The 18,081-nt window shown below is 42.8% G+C and overlaps 1 protein-coding gene across 4 annotated transcripts in view; it reads right to left on the reverse strand.

Moving 5' to 3' along the window:
• Positions 1–18,081, reverse strand: part of Foxn3 (forkhead box N3) — a 405,623-nt gene that overhangs the window by 97,522 nt on the left and 290,020 nt on the right. The gene's annotated exons all lie outside the window — the stretch shown is intronic.

Raw genomic sequence — 18,081 nt, forward strand, 5'->3', positions numbered from 1 at the left:
CTTAGACAGAGGACATCCACCCATTTGTCCAACAGCCACGGGGAGTTTTTAAAACTACAGAGTCCGTGGCCCTGCTCCAGCCACAGTCCCTAGGCTCCTTAGAAAGTGACTTCTAAATGTCTGCTGCCACAGGCCCACTAGGAAAGATGGTACAGAAAACTGCTTAAAACATCTGCACAATCTTAGGATGCACTGTGGTGTATCGCTAAGGATCTCTGTCTGTCTGTCTGTCTGACTCTGTCTCTGTCACTCTCAGGATCAAAAGGACAAATATCTTTCAAGTCTTATTACCAGCAACCTTTGTGTTTCTCTTGGGTAACAAGTCAGTTTTAATCTTCTGAACATTTAAATCAGAGAAATAGTTATGTTTCTCTCTTTGCCTTGGTCTTAATCAGGAAGTACAGGGCCAAATTCATGACTGACCACCCCACCTGTTAAGCTAATACACAGGACTTATAATATTAATTTTATAGTCATGTGATCCCCTAACTTTATCCTAGGTTTCTTGCCTTTATTTTCCCTTTGTCATGCTTTCTGTACTTGCATTGGGAAAAAGCTCTTTTGGGAACATGTGGGATATGTTAGACAAATTAATTAAATATAGTCATTGACATGCAGCTCTTCACAGCAGAAGGACTTGGACGGTAAGGATGGCAGATGGTGAGGAGCACAATAGCTGAGGCCAGGGCTCGGAGGAACCTTCTCGGCTTTGGGGTCAGTGCTCCAACAGAAACCTCCTTTCCAGCTCCAGGTGTCATAGAACATCTGCCTTTCAGAACTGCATGTTAAGTATGTTTGAAGACAATCAAAACTTTTAAGTAAAATAAAAACAGATCTATACTTTCAAACTCCGGAATCCCGACATCTAGCTCTGTATCTACTTTCCACTCTGCCCAGCAAATCTGCACACAGAACTTCTAAAACCCTGGTTCTGGTGGAAATGCATCAGGGAACTCACACATGCAAGTGATAATGACACTGGAGGTCGGGAGCCTGACATAGCAGGAGATGAAAACGGATCATTTATGGTGCTTGAACATTATTCCAGTTGTTTAAAATACAGGCTGCATAGCCTTCACCCAAAATATTTAGGACTATGTTGTTTTGGATTTTGAATGTTTTCAGATTTTGTAATATTTTCATACACACAATAAAATATCTTGGGGGTGGGACCCAACCCTAAACACAAAATTCTTTTATGCTCCATACATACCTCGCATACACAGCCTGAAGGTAAACTTATACAGTATTTTTATTTTTGTGTATCAAACAAAATTTCATGGAATAGAATTTTCCACTTACACCAAAAATGTTTTGGATTTGGAGCAGCTTGAGTTTCAGATTTGGGAATTTCAGAATAGGGACGTTCCAACTGTAGCAATTTGTCAAAGTCCTGGCTACTCGACACAGTCTGCCCTGTATGCTCTTAAACAGCCTCCCTCCATGCTTTTACACGAAACTACCCAAACACTACTCGTTCCTAAATGTGATGAAAATGATCGCCATCTGCCATGGAAACGCTTTCTGTGTGAGGACCTGCTCTCCTTTGCACAAAGATGGGAGCATGTCTGCTGTGGCCAGGCCTCTACAAGGTCCGGTCATGGGGTATATGGGACCAGAGGTCTGGCCTGGAAGGAAAAGATGCTCTGTGCTTGAGGTGGGCAGCATGTGTCATGTGCTGCTAAAATACACAGGGCCTCCCCCGTTCTCTCTGCTGACACTCAGCCCTTGTGTTTTGGGAGGGTGAGAACCAGGCATGGGACCAGCTGGCACATCGGGGGCCTAACACTATGCCTCAGCCTCATATGCATGGGGCAATGGGGCCCGAGGCCAAGTTTTCTATTTCTTTCACACCACAATGTAAGGACAACTTAAGGACATGGATCTTATTTATTAAAAAGTGAAGAGGTATCAGGCACACATACTAGACTCAAGGAAGAGCACAACTCAAAGCTTCCCTACTCTCACCTTTACGTAGTCCAATGTCTTAACACCCTGCCATTTGACACGTGTGCAAGTACTGCTCAGGTTTTAGAGATCTAAAATTATCCCTTAACAATAACCTAATGAATATAAAGTGGAAGCTATGCAGTTTAATTGATTTTGTTCTTTTGTGTATTTTATTTTGTACAGCCAATACATTCTTATTACAGCAAGTATAAAATGAATGAAATCTAGCCACAGTTTCATAGCTTCAATAGCCACAATGAACAATTTAGAACTGCCCTTTAGATCTTTTGCCTGTATAATGGAAATTACAGTGTGTGCGCGTGTATGTGTGTGTGTGTGTGTGTGTGTGTGTGTGCGTGTAAAATTTTAATTTGACCCTTCAGTTGAAGTCAACTTCAATGTTGCTATCACCAAAATCATAGCCCCAAGTACATGGGAAATGCGATTTAAATTACATTGTTCCAGGAACACAGTAAGCAAGAACCTTTTATTAGACATGAGGGTCAAATTAGAACAGGGGGAACAGGCTAGGCAGGAAGAACTTCAGAGTTAAACTCAGCAAAATCAAAATGTGGGTACCTATCCATAAACGTACTGTAATATTGTCTTAACTCTTTTGGGAAAACAGAAGAAATGTGTCCCTGAAATATGACAGCACTAGAACCTCTGGCCCTGGGACACTGTCAAATAAAATCTATGTCTGAGTATCACTTATCCAAAATGCTTGGGACCAGAAGTGTTTCTGATCTGGGATTAAAAAAAAAAAAAATTTGCATATACACAGACATCTTGGGCATGGGATCCAAGTCTAAACATGAAATTCATTTATGTTTGTATACATACAGCCTGAGGGTAATTTTATACAATATTTTCAGTGTGCCCGCATCTTGGCTCTGACCCATATCTCATGAGGTCAGGTGTGAAATTTTTCACTTGAGGCATCATGTCGGTGCTTGAAAAGTTTCAGATTTTGGAATATCTCAAATTGTGAATTTTCAGAATATGGTTGCTCCATTTTTACTAATAAAAATGATGTTAAGTTTTTTTATTTTTTGTAATGCATTAAGTGAGTCAAAAACTTAAGAAGAAGCATTAGCCCCTTAGTAGTTACAAAGGGCTGATGTATGGAGACTTTCAGTTTAATTGAAGATAACAAATGGTTCACTGATCTGACAGGCCTTGCTGCACATCTTAATCATTTTGACAAATTCTGCAGAGGAAGGATATTCTTTTTCCAGCCAACAGCCAAGGTACAACTACAGTTATGTGTGCCTTAAGTTGAAAAAGACCTTAGTTATTTGGTATCCCACTGGAAATTACAAATCTCAGTCAAATTGGCCTACTAGCTTGTTAAAATCTCAAAAGTTTGTTTTCTTCCCCAGCAAAATACTTGCGTGAAGTTTTGATGTTTAAACAATTTCTAAATCAATTACTTTGCCAAAGCAGTTATCCATCAAGATGCTGTGATACAATGAGAGAACACTTTCTACATAAAATTTAAAAGTGTGTACCATTCACTAATGTACTTTGGCAAAGACCTTAAAGTTTTTCCTAAAGGGCTTTAATTTTTCCTCTTAATTTCATGTCTACCTCCATTTGTGAACCTAATTCTCTGGTTATGAACTTTTTCTCAACCTACTCTGGGGAGAGATTGACACTTTCATAATCTTTGCCAGCTGGCCTGTTCAAAATGGAATCTAAATATTGTATTAACAGTATCAATAACAAGCAGGATCGGAGGGCCTTCACAAAACATGCTTGAATTGTCAGACAAATGCTTGTTACTTTGTGTTCCGCCCAGCTCTAAATTACTACATTGATTTAATAAAATCTATGCCAATTCTATTTTTTTAATCATGTAAGAATTCTGAGGTTCACCACATATACATAACAGAAATCTGAAATCAAATAGGTGCAATGAAATTGTTGCTGCCCATTCATTTTTGAAACTTTTTAGTGCAGTGATAAATATCCAGCAAAGTCCAAATACACGTGTGGCTCAGTGAATTTTCCTAAACTAGCTGTGCATGTCACCAGCACCCAGATGAACAACTGAGAGAGCTACTGACACCTCAGGAGCCCCTGTCTTCTATTTCTCCAGGCATTATCTTGCACCCCAAGGATATCTAAGACCACTGTCCCTGGCTGGGGCTACCCCAAGCCAAAGTGATCATCTGAGAACTGGACCCAAGAGAAGTGGGAGAGCCTGAAGGGGCTCACAAGAAAAGGGTCCCCATGAGATTCCACCATCAGGGGCTAGGTTGTGCACACTCCACTAAGTGTCATTCCAAATCACGACGGCACAGGTTCTCCCTCTACCCCAGCAGAATCAGTTCCCTCTCACATACGACTCTGTGTGGGCATTTTCATCTTCAAATCAAAATTCTCAAAAGACCTCTGTCTCCTCTCCTATCACTGCTACCATCATTTCTACTCATGATGATAGCATCTGCTTCCATTTACTCACTGTTTATAAGGTGACACTGCAAAGGATGCACACATCTTCTCCAGGATGTTTAGAGCCTGATAGGAGCCTGATAGGCACCAGATACTGCATTTTCCAAATAGTAATTCCTTGTGTACAAACTGCATATTATAGCCTTTGCATTCATGATCTCATTTAGAAACTGAATCATGGAGTTAGACAGCTTAGGCTTAGAGCACGTGCTTAGTATGTGTGGGCTTCTGGGGTTCAATCCCTACCAAACTCACTTTTCCCCCAAAATACAAAGAAATTGTACCCTGAAGATCCTGTATGGAGTACAGGGCAGATGTTCATAGCTCCACTGGGTGAGTGTTGTGGTTTGCGTCTAGATGTCCCTCCAAAGCCTCATGTGGTCATAGGGGGCTGAATCTAGAGTGTGTGACTGATTCATAGTGCAATGCTGGGATTAAGGGTGCTGGGATTAAGGGTGGGTAATTGCAGGATCAGCCCACTGATTGGACTGGCACCAGGATCTACCTAATCCTGGTAGACTGGATACAATATAAGGGACAGAGAGAGGCTTGTCTCTCCCTCTTCTCTTGCTTGCTGCTTTTGCTGTCTTCCACCGCCATGAACTGCTGTACCTCTGCCACACCACCCCTGCCTTGGAGCCAGCTGATTATGGACTGAAACCTCTACAAACTGTGGGCCAAGTAAACCTTTCCCCTCTTTAATTCTGGATGTCGGGTATTTTGTTTCAGCAATGAGAAAACTAACTAAGACAGTGAGACTCTTTCTATCAAGAGAATTTTTTTCTTTTGGGCAGTACTGGGGATTGAATTTAGAGCTTTCACACTGAGCTATATCCCCATTTTTTTTTTTTTTTTTTTTTTTTTTGAGACAGGGTCTCACTAAATTGCCTAGGCTCAAACCTGTGATCATCCCACCTCAGCCTCCCAGAAGCTGGGATTGCAGGCATGTGGTATGATGCCTGGCTTTGAGAGATTTTTTTGAAAACCCTGTACATCGAAAGACTTTATTGTCTTCTGTGGCTGGAAAACCAGGGGCAGTGATGCCTTTCCAATGATACTGTGTCCTATTCACTGCCTGTCCCCAACTCAGCTCTGTCTCTGGTGGAAATGAGCTGACACACGCATGCATCTGCCAGCAGCCACTCAGGCTACACCACCAGCCTTGCATCTAGCTCTTTCCCACGGTTTCCAGGAGAAGAAATCACTGAGAATCACTGTAACTGGACCAAGTTCACCTGCCCATCCTGAACAATCACTGTGGCTAAAGGAATGGGGAAGGCAGACTGGCTCAACTTGTGGGTGGAGACATCCCTTGGAAGCACCTGGACAGATGGACTGGGGTGGCGTGGGGTGGAGTGCTCTTTCCAAGACAGAGAAAGAAAACTGTTACAGGCATACAGAAGTTTAAGAAAATAATTAAAACAAAGCGAGGGACACAAAAAGGTTAGGCAACATATCCAAATACAGCTAGTGAGCAGAAGGTCTAAGGCCAGAATGCAGATCTTCCTCTTTGAGATTCTTCCAGCTCTTTTTATTCACGATAATTGCTATTATTTATGGGTGTACAGCACTGCCAAGGTCCCAGGGCATATGGTACTGTTGGTCAAGTTAAAATAATTTTCCAGGGGCCCAAAATCTTAGATAATGACAGCATTCCCTTTCTGTAGTAGAATGAGGACTGCTGAACCAGACTGCCTGGGTTAGACTTGCCTCACTGGCAAAGAAGGGGCAAGACATGAGATTCAGCCGCATATTAGCATGGATTCACCTGAAGCAGCCAACCCTGGGGTCTTCTCAAACTTCCCTAGCAGCCAAAGTTGGCCCCCAGAGTCAACTTCACAGTACAAGGGGCTTACACAGTTGGTGCATGCATTGGTTAGCTTGCGCTGTGTGATTTAAACAACAGACTGGGTGTTCTAAATGATTGCAGTTTATTTTCTCACTATTCCAGAGGCTGGAAATCCAAAGAGTTGACATGCTTGGTTTCCCAGAAGCCTCTCTCCTGGCCTTTCTTGCTGTGTCTTCTCAGGGTCTTTTCTCTGCATGCCACATTCCTGGTGTCTCTTTTTCTTTTTAGAGGGACACCTATTAGATTAGGGGTCCAGTCTTCCTATCATTTAAACTTAATTACCTCTTCTATGGCTCTGTCTCCAAATTCAGCTTCACTGGTAGTTGGGTTTCACCATACACATTCTTTGGGGACATAATTCAGTCCATTACAGAGAATTACATGCGTGCAGTTCACAAATTTTTATGGATTTCCTACAGAATGCTTGGGATACAGATCAGAAAACTGCCAGTCTCAAGGAGATTATAGCCTAGCTAGAGACAGAAGCGAAGGGACAAACCCTCTTAGTGGTTCTTGCCATGGTGGAAGGGCTGATTCCAGGAGAAAGAAGTCAGAAATCAGGGAAGACTCTGCAGAAGGTTATCACCTGGGTAGTGAAGGATGCTGGTGTTGCATCTCCTAAATCTACCCTTCTGAACTGCCTGACATGGTCAAGAACGCATATCTCAATTGCAATGTAATTTCAGTCCCCAAACCAAAAAAAAAAAAAAAGACATCATATTTGCAGCAATAGCAAAAACACACATTTAGCTATGCTCACAAAGCAATGAGGTCCATACCAAAGGCACTGACCACAGACATGTGCACAGACAGTAAGTGATGCATGATGCTCATGTCTCTGAAAGCAATGGAGAACTATAAACCAGGATGCAGATAGGAAACATCACCATCTGCTTTCTTGGCAGCTGACCTTACTCCTTACAGGAAAGAGGATGGGGACATGAAAGCAAAGTGCTGTGGTCAGATCCTGCTACACACAGTGGTGAGTGGGTCTGATCCGCAGAGCGGAAAGGTTAGGGGTATTGGGGCCGGGGGCAGATGGTACAGTGTAAGTTCTGTATCTAAATTCAGCCTATGAGGAAGGGTGAAGAACTAACAGCAGACACCCACAACCATGGGCGAGTGTTCTGGGATGTGGTGACAGTACAGGATGGCCAGGACCAGTTGAATTGCAGAAGTTATCCTGGGACTGCTGGGAAGGCCTACGAGCAGCTGGATTAACAGGCTGAGGGGACAATGGCCCATCAGTTAGACCAACAGCAGGTGGAGGTGAGATGCCAAAGGTAGGGGACCAGGGACAGAAATGGGGCAGAGGAGAGAAGGCCTGGAGCCTCAGATAACTGTGAGTCTAGGACGCCTTTGCATTTCTCTCATTATCCAATCTACTCAGGAAAAATAATAATAATCACCTCTGAAGTCAGTATAAATTGAAGAGTAATTGACTAATGAAAATCCAGCTCAGAACCAGAGATGTTGCCTCTTCAATCTCACTTGCTAGTTCCCAACTTAATTTTTAAAATTAAGACACCTCTAATGAGACTCAAAATTGTTTGCAATGAATCCAAAATGCGGAGACGGGAAGAAAAGATGCTAAATGAGAAAATGTGTTCCATTTCAAACACTATCACAGCGTGCACATGGGGTGGAAGCTGAGGCTGCGACGGGGGCGGTCAGAGTTCTTCTCCATATCACCCATTTGACTACAGTGCCATTTGTCAGACACGTGTCAAAGAACCTGGAGGAAAACAAGCACTGTCTAAAATAGCTCTCAGGCTACAGACCTGAATTTGGCAACCCCTCATAAAACATAGAAGCACATGCACTTAAACTTATATGTACTTACACAAACCTATAGCTAAGGATTGTGCACGCACACACACACATGCATGTGCTGCTTGGCTTGGTCAGATACTTGATCTTCAGCTTTTGTTTCTTTGTCCCTAAGGCTCAGACAACACCACTAACATCTCAAGAAATAAATGAAATAATACACCAGCCAGTGCTTTGTGCTCTAATGGGGGTGTGAATGTTAGGTATTATTATTATCACCATGATCTTACTTTGTTACCACAAGTCCTGTCACACTCCAAGTTCACTTTGTATTCTTCCAAGGGACAGCTTGGAAATTCCCAAGTGGGGCTCCTAGGACAACAGAGAGGCTACACTTTCCTGGGCACACAGAAGTCATCAGTGATTGATTGACAGATATTATGCTTTTTTAACTGATGTTAACTTAGAGATGCCTTATTAGTTAGGACTACTGTACAGAAGACAAATCTACTTCAAGATGGCTTATGTAAAAAGGGGCGCCATCTAATTCAAACTATGGGGCAGGAGAAGAGTGGCCCTCATCTCTGTTTCTTTGTGTTTGTGAGATTTTGTCTACAGTGGTACATGAAGGGACATCCAGCACATCCTCTCGGGTGCTCAGACTTAAGCCTGAGAGTTCCTATATGAAGTTGGCACCTCCTTCTTGGAATTTATGTTGGAAATGGAGGGAGTAAGGCAAGCAGTGGGTCCCACAAGAGGAAAAAGTGGCCAATTGTACATGTCATCCCCAGGAATCACCTCAATATGAGTGCACAAGGCTGCAAAAGTTTAACAGTGAAAACTATTCATAATTATTTCACCCCCAAACCATGGCACGCCATGGAGAACGAAGTCTCTCAAAGTCTGAGAAATACAGGACACAAATGATCAACACCAAAGTGGCTTTTGTATATGTCCCAGGTTTTCTGTTTCATATCAGGACATTGTCAAAACCTTGTTCGAATGTGGGAAATGAATCCACAGAAAGAGGCTGGGTTAGAAAATCTCTACTGGCAGATTTCGTCAAGGCGAAGACCTGTGCTTCAAACTCCTCTCTGGATTTAATACCAAATAAGCAGGATCAGACCATGATGGATAAACTCCACCCAACATGCACTACGGCAGGCTCTGAGCGGGAGAGCACAGGCCCTACATGACCCCTTCAAGGATATTCTAAAGTTCCTTATCACCGCAAGCATGGCTGGCTGTCTCTTTGCAAATGTCTCAGTCTAGTTCATATTCTGGCACAATCATGGTGACTGAGCGAACAAAATAGACGTACAGATCACAAATAATTCCGGCCCATCCTCGAAGAATCTTCTTTCTCTGTCACGTTTCTGCAGGATCTCAGTCACTCAAGTGTCAAAAAGAATGGCTGGTAAGGACTCAAGTTCTGCTCGTCCTATGAGCATCCTGTGTATCTACCTGAAGGTACCAGGAGCTGCAGAGACTACATCGTCCTAAATATTCCTGAAGGGATGCCTTCAGTTCACCTGGGAGAGGGCTTTCTCTTAAAGCATGACTGTTGGGTTTTTTGGTGGTTGTTGTTTGGGAAAGGAAAGGACTGAATACCTTAAGAAATTACAAGACTCCCCCACAAATGCTAACATGAACATAATTAACTCAATTTATTGAGTACTTAATAATCCCCAAGCACTGTGAAAGTTTCCATAGATGATTTCTTTTAATTCTTATAAATTCCATAACATGACTACTACTACCTATCTGACCAGAAAGGGCGGGCTCAAACCAATCTAAGTTGCTCAAGGTCACTCGGCTGGTAGATGGCAGAGGGCGGTCCTTGGCCAGCTCCAGGGTTCACACTCTTTTCTCCTGTCTCACTGTCTCCTCTGTAGTGAGGTCAGGGAGGTCAGGGACAACAGCATCTGCTCCTGGAACACCTACTAAGTGCTGGGGCACTAGGCAGATCATCATTTGCATTTTACAGTAACTCAAAGAGGCTTACAAAACTTTTTCAAAGTCATACAGCAACTAGGCAGCAAGGCAGACATTGGACTCAGTACGCCTGATTTGAAAGTTGAGGTCATTTATCCTCTCTGTTTGAGGACTGTCACTCACAAAGAGCGACCGGAGAACGAGGTAGATGGAAGTATCAGGGAAAGACAGGCGGGGAGGTTGGTAGGAAAGATGTTTATTCTGCAGGCTCAGACAGGGTAATGACAAGACCCTAAATACCATGTCACATGTGCATGCGCGCGCGCATGCACACACACACACACACACACACACACACACACACACACACAAGGCAACATACCCAAAGCTCTACGCCATGCCTTCCGATCATCAAGGGAACCAAAAAGAACACAAACTAGACCTCTTGCAGTTTATAGGTGGATGTTTTTAAGTACACTGCTAAAACTAACACTGCATAAGCAGCTTGCTCAGAATCAATTCTCAAACATTCTTCTTCACTATTAAGCCTCTTGGCAACTTTTTAAAAGTATCTCTAGACCCATGCACGGTTACCCAGAACTTCAAGGGGAATGACTTTTCCAGTTATGCGTTAAGATGGAGCTCTGCAGTACAATACGATCCAAGGTTGTTTAATCTTTGTATTTTATAATCTAATTGATATCATGTAATAGAAAAACATTTTAAATGCTCAAAAACTAAACTATAAGGAAACATTGCTACTGATGAACTACAGTTGGTATACAGTTATCCACATGTATCTAATAATAAAAAATTCACAGACTAAAATAAAATATTCATTCTGTTAAGGAGGAGGTGGTTCCTCTCACCGTCTTAATTCTTCAATGACTAATTCCAGGATCTCCCTCCTCCTTTATCCAGGTTTTAAAAAAATAAACTGAGTAAGATAGTCACACGTGGGGACAAGAAGGGAAAGCAAAGACCTTAATTACTTCAAAGAAAGACATCAACATATATGTTCATTTTCATCTCTTTATCTTGTCATTGTAAATTGCTTTTAAGGATTACAATAGTTCTCCCTGACTCCCATTCTACAAGACACTGGAGAATATCTAAATTCACATCTGAAATGGAAAAGTGTTTAGAAATATCTGGCTCTGTGACCTTGAGCAGGACAGTTATTTCAGGACTTATTTTTCCTATCTACAAAATAGTAGTACTAATACCTGATATATGGGGCTAATATACAGAATATTCCCAGACACACACAAATGGTCACATAGCATAGGACTCCATCTACATGAAATGCCCAGAAGAAGTAAATCCGCAGATATGGGAGTAGGTTTGTCTAGGGGTGAGAGGGAGATACTGGGTAGAAGTTGCCTTGAGGTGACAGAACTCTCTACAACTAGTTACAAGTAATGGTTATACAATACCGACCATTACATGCTGCCAAGCTGCACCCTGTAAAATGGCTACTTCTGCTATATGAATTACATCCCAATTTTTAAAAAACGCAACCTAATATATATTCTATACACATGATGAAATTATGACTTTTCTTTTTATGTTATTGTCTATCTCTTATAATAAAGATGTATTATTCTGATAACAAATGTAATAGGTATTTTTTGGAGAGAAAAAACATCCAATAAAAACGAAAGAATTAAAATAATCTTGATACAGGATATGCTAACAGCCCAGAACAGTAGACTCTGGAAGCTTTTGGTTAAACCTTGTTGACATCCTCCAGGGAGAGGCTCCTGCCCCTTCCCTCTCCTGAAACTCTGTGCCCTTCACATCAGCGATTTTCCTTGCTTGCTGACTAAGCTACCGCTTCTTCACTGTGGCGCCATCACCCTTGTCACCGGCCACCGCTCCTCTTTCGGCTGTTCACCTAGGTCTTCAGACTTTTTCCTCTTTTTCATTCTAGGTTCCTCTGAAAATCACGCATCTATCTGCAACATCAACACTCCTTTCTAGATAAGCACCTTGTAGAACTTCCTCTTTGCCCTGTGTTCTCTCTCTCCATGCCCGGCCTCAGTTTCTACCTCCTACCCTGACCCACTAGCTTGAACCCACACGTGCAGAGCAGGCGCCAGGCTGGAGGAGCCTCTCAGGCGAGGCTTCCAATTTCACGTTGTCCCCCGCAGGCTGGCAGCTCCTTCGGCCTCCACTATTCTTTTCACAGGGCTGCATTTGCTTAGATTTCAGCACCGGGTTTTCATTAAGATCGTTACTGGAGGCAGGAGCAGAAGGAGCAGCTGACGCTATGGTCAGACAGGAAAACACAGACTCTTTGGCTGGTCCTCAGATTCCACGCCAGGGTTTGGCCCCTGGGAAAGGTGGGCTAACTGGAGATGGGGCAAATTTGGGTGAAGATCAGAATTAATCAAAGATTGGAAAATCACGTTTCCTTACATGGTTGTTTAAACAAACATAAGAGCACGTAAAACCTGAGCAAATACAACAGCTGAACACATCTCTTTAACTTCACCTTTGAGTGTAAGCAAACAGCTAGCTGCCTTACTACATAAAACTATTTATTCACTACAGAACAATAAAACAATGCCAGGAAAAATGGGACCCTCCTTAACACCAATGGGTTTCCTGGGCCAAAAGAGGACAGAAGGCAATTAGGACTTAGGGGAAAGACGAGGGGTGTACAGCATTTTCTCTCCCCCTTTTCTATTATTACTAATTTTCTCAAATGGGTACGCCTAGGGGCAAGCATCAGGAGATTGATGCATTAGGTGGCTGCCCTCCTTTGCAAAATGGACAAAAGAGTCAGCTTGTGTAGCAGATGAAAGAAGTCCAAGAGCCCAGAGGCTATGACTCCAAACAAATGGGGAAGAGAAGAGCTGAGGAGAGTCAGAACAAAACCCAAAATCCAGGACCCTCTCCAGAGAGAAGCGGTACATCCTGGACAAAAGCGCAGAGGCTGTGGCCGGACACGGGAGTCCAGCAGTGGGCATAGGATGGTGCAAAACAGAGAGGTTTGGGAGAAAGCGCCTCTGCAGAGTTTTAGAACTTTTCAGCTTGGATACACCTACCAGGGTAACGATCAGAAAGAAACCTTAGGTGTGAAACAGGCAAAAGCTAAAAAAAAAAAGCATTTATCAAGTACTTGGGAGGTGCCAGGCACTGGACTGAATGCTTTTCCATATATCAGTCTCCTTTAATCTCCACGAGATTCTGGAAAACACGTAGCGTGTGTTACTTTCCACACCTGTAACTACAGCCCCAGTTTACAAACAATCATAAATGTGGCTCATGGTCAAGGAGCAGATGCCAAGCCGAGGCTGTGTGGCACCACGTCTTGTGTCCCTCCCACAGCTTTCTGAGCAACTGTTGAGTATACACACTTGTAGAGCAAGGAGCACAGCTTTATTTGTGAGTCACACAACTTAAGGAAGCAGTCTGATTTATATGGAGCCTGAGATAAAGATATGAGCAAACTGTCTTTCAGATTTGTGTGTACAATCTGGCTGGGTATTCCCAGTCCTTTGCCCCTTCTGAGAACTGCTCCTATAAATAGACCACAGAGGTGTTAGGAGGGCAGGCAAAGAGCACAAGGGAACCCAGTCAGAGGATTTTAGCCCCATTTTCCTAAGGCTCAGTTTTGTAGAATATTACAGTGAACCTGGACTGGGAATTGCCTGTAAACTGTCCTGCAGGATTTACTAAAATGAACCCATTGAACACCCCCCCCAAAACTGCAGGAGACAGTGCTGTTAGCCCCACAAAGAGGCTACTACGGTTTTATGATATGGTTTGCTGTCCAAAGGGTCACGTGTTGGAAGAGTGGTCCCCAGTGTGGTGGCATTAAGTTTCAACATCAATTAAGCTATTCTTAATGAAGCCACAGGGATCAACCGTGTGGCTCATCCAAGATCACAAAGTTTTACTTCTTAGTGGCAGGGCTGGATAGAACCAGGACCCAGGTGCCTCTGACTCATCACCCAATGATCTTTCCACTACAGCTTGTTTCTGATACACTGAGCACGTGCTCTTGCGCCTTTCAGGGAATGAAATACAGCCAACGTAAGTCGTAGTAACAACACCCAGCACAGCAGAGTTATGGAAGCAGCTGAGGCTTGAGGAGAGTACCAGGAGGCACAGAAAGTGACACACAATATTACTTCCAGGGCACTCCACACACAAAGTCAACCTGGAACACCGGGGAACGATGGGATTCCCTGCAGTGAGTCATCTCATAATACAGCTGACTTCACGCACATTTTACCAGGGGCACACGCATTTGTACACATGTAGCCACAACAGGCACCTGATGGCAACAGAACCGGTCTCCTTTCCCCCTATTTGCTTTTGGGCTTGTGGCAGCGTCATCCCGCTCTGTGCACTGAAAAAGCCTTTAAGGATTTCTTTCCATTTCATTAGCTTATCCGGTGGGTTGTCAACAGTGACTGGAAATAAAAATCTGTTATGCATGTGCTAGAGTTTATTTTAATTCTACTACTGCATCCAAGGGAAACAGATTTGACAATAACTGTAGCCCAACACGAGAATGACGGAGAGAAGGAAAGTGCAGGCAAGAGCAGACGGGAGGCAGTGTGTTCAGTCAGCGATTTGGTTTGTCAAACCAGTATTCTTGTCGCTACTGATAGCAGCTGGCTTCTCAGAGAAGGTTCACAAGAGCGGCTGGGGCCTCTGGTCTGTCCGCAGAAGAGCTGAGTGTTTGATACAATGGGCTCCGGGCCTGGGTACCTCCATCCCACCCACCTCTGACATACAGTGACTTAGAACAAAGAAGTGCTTGCAGGTGGGGTGGTGCGTGTGGGCCTAGAGGACGCACACTCAGAGGAAGAGCAGATGCTAAAGTGAGCTCACGTGGTCAGCTGGGGTACTATTACAAAGGTAGTGACTTCTCTCTGAAGGAAACTTTGGGGAGCTCTGACTCCTATAGGGCCTGGAAGACTTTGGAGAAGTGGCGGATAAGAATAGCAGCAGCGTAGTCCCTTTGAGTCGGTGGCCTGAAGCTCACAAGAACAGGGATGCCATGGTCATTCTGGAATGAAACCATCAGGGACCAGATGAGAGGTCAGACCAGGGGTGAGAAATAGCTTTCATTACAAATGACAGGAGCTGGGGATCTAGCTCAGCAGTACAGCGCCTGCCTGGCAAGCGGAAGGTCATGAGTTCAATTCCTGGTACCGGAAAAAAAAAAACCAAAAAAAAAAAAAAATGACAGGTTCATCAAAATAATGCGTGTGGAGGTGATGTTTAAATAAAGAAACCTGATTTTAAGTTTGATCAGTGAGTAGAATGTTGGGGGGGAGAGTTGTAAAAAAGGGAAGATGGGAAAAAACTTTATTCTTTTTATTAAATAATGAGACATTATTAAACTAAAAAAAATTTTAAAAAGTATTTCAAACACAGAGATCGTAACACAGAGACACACATACAGAAGCAACCATTAGGGACACCTGTCAGCTGGCCACTCCTGTAAGGCTCCAAATAAGCCTCACTTCTGTTTGGACCTGCCCCTGGTCTCCCTTCAACAATAGGCTTGTCCCCCTCTGGGGCTTGGCTTGGTTCCTATTGTATAAGGACTGAAGTGCTCTCTTGTCTGCTGAAACTGCTAGAATACTAAATTTGTCACTTGCAGCTTACACGGCATTTAAAATAAATACTATGAATTGATGAAATGACCAATTATGTTAAGTACCCCAGACTGCTGTAATCCAAACCAAATCTTACCCCATTATCCTCAGAACTGAGAGGTGATTCCACAACCCCCTCTCGCCAGATTGTGAATCAAAATACAGATACCACACTCGACACCCAAGGAGGACCTCAAGTGCTTGCAGTTAATTCTTACAATTGGTTTTGCACTGGAAAAAAAAATAATAAATGTTCTACGCTTCCACTCAATGCTTTACAAGCCAAACAACTATTAGACCACATAAACTGAAGCTAATTTCCTATTGTTATTACTGTGTCATTTTGATTTCAACATCAGTTTGGGTTTTTACTTCCATTATTTCTCCCCAGAACAGTGATGGCAAACGTTTTAGAGCTTTCAATGATACAAACAGCCCACTGCAATATGTGTGCCATAGGTCTGCCACCACTGCCCGAGGGTATCACAGTACAGGTGGCGCCTGACTTAGGATTTTTCAACTTGATAATGGTACAAAAAAAGGGACACCATATACACTGTGAACTGTCTTTCAAGTTTTGATCATTTCCTAGACTAGTGACGGGAGGTACAGTCCTCTCCTGTGATGCTAGACACTGGTAGCAAGCCACAGCTGCCAGCTGGCCACAGGATCACAAGGGGAGACCCCTAACACTACAATGTGCTGTGTTGCTACGATATGATGTGCAACAGGCCGGGTGTGCTAAACGCAGTTTCAGCCTATGATATTTTCAGCTTACAATGTCTGGATACAGCCACATCGTAAGTCAAGGAGCACCTGCATTGCCCTGAAGCGTAAGGTGGAGCTCGTGTTTCACACATCCGTCACCAAGTCTCTACTGCTGTGCTGTGATGTCATTTCCCTCATTCCACATACCCACATCTGTTTTCTGAGGCATTGCTCAAATGTCAGTTCCCCAAGAAGTGACAGTACCTCTGCTCTCACCATCTTGTAAAAATAAGGCTCTTTCTTCCATACAACATGCCTATCTTTCTACCCTACATCTTTATACTCTTAGTCCCTGGGGAACTGCACACAGTAGGTCCTTTCTCGGCATTCTGGTCCTGCTAGGCCTCAACCTCAGTCTTCTTGACTGTACCCCTTTAACAAACAGGGTCTGATTATCTAAAAACCAGTTCCTCCTGCTTGCTAGAGGGACAAAAATAAAAGGATATTTGAGAAAAAAGAGGAGAAAAGCAAGCATAGATCAAGTATGTTTCCTTCTATTCAAGTCTAATCTAAACCATCCATTGGTGTGCCTGGGCAGGTCCTTTCTTTATTGATCCACATCTTTATTTGCACAACTTTTGCTCGTGGACATTAACAACTTCTGGATGTCCCAGTACTGACTGCTAAGGGACTGCAAAAATACTAATTAGGAGGACACCGTATGAAAAATCTTCTCACAATAAAGTGTCTCAAGAACTCTAGACAGATCTAGCAAAATTATTTACCATCTCAGAAAAAAAATTACTGTTCATAAGTTCTTGTCTGCACTCTCAAATCTCTCACCCAGATGTACCAAAAACAATACATATTGAATTTAAACAAATACAGAGCCAATGAGCACCTGCGATTTGTATTAGTTTAATTCTCTCTGCATAAGGCAACTGGGGAATTCTTAAATCAGTAGGAGAAATAAAGCCTACAACCATAGCATACCCTCTCACCCTGCCATCACTCCGTTCAGAAATTTTACCTTCTCTCATATTTTTACCCTCCAGAAACAAAAAACAAAACCTGATATGCACAGAGCAAATTCTACCCAATGTGGAACTGAATGAACAAAAATCCTAGAAGAAAAAGCTCAAAGAAAACAAAATCCCTTTTTTTTCAAAATATTCCAAACATCAATACCTGTATCGTTGCTAGAGCTCTAGAGGAAAAATGAAGGTGCAAACAACTTTGAAATTCACTTCAGAAAAACTCAAAGGAGGATCATAATTAGTTTTCACTGACAATATCTGAAGGGAGAACCAAATAGATTTCTAAAAATTATGTATTAATTTTTGAAGGTGGAGGGAATTCCTTTTATTTTATTAGAAATTTAAAATATCTATGGTGGCTATTACAATTAAGACTAACCGAACTTGCCTGCCTACATTTCACCGAAATGCAAAGAAATTCATAAGTTCCTGATTTCATGGACTATTAAAAAGACAACATGCAGTTGCATGGGCTATAAAGCAACAACAAAAACATCTCTCCCAATTGATTGAGGTACTCCAGAAACTTGAAGATAAATGTTTCTTCTCAGCCACTTTTAATATTCTACTTCTTTACACACCCAACTGGCTTCAGTGTGTGCTTTTTAAAGGTCAGAGGCTAAACCGCTGTAAACCAATGAAAAGGCACTAAAATCCCTCATCATAAACCAATGCAGTTGTAAAGTGCTTGATACAAACACATCCATCTGCTTTTGGCAGCTGTACCACCTTGACTCCTGGCCAATCTTCA

Source organism: Chinchilla lanigera, unplaced genomic scaffold, assembly GCF_000276665.1.
Source record: "Chinchilla lanigera isolate Chin_1 unplaced genomic scaffold, ChiLan1.0 scaffold00037, whole genome shotgun sequence".
Classification (NCBI taxonomy): Eukaryota; Metazoa; Chordata; class Mammalia; order Rodentia; family Chinchillidae; genus Chinchilla; species Chinchilla lanigera.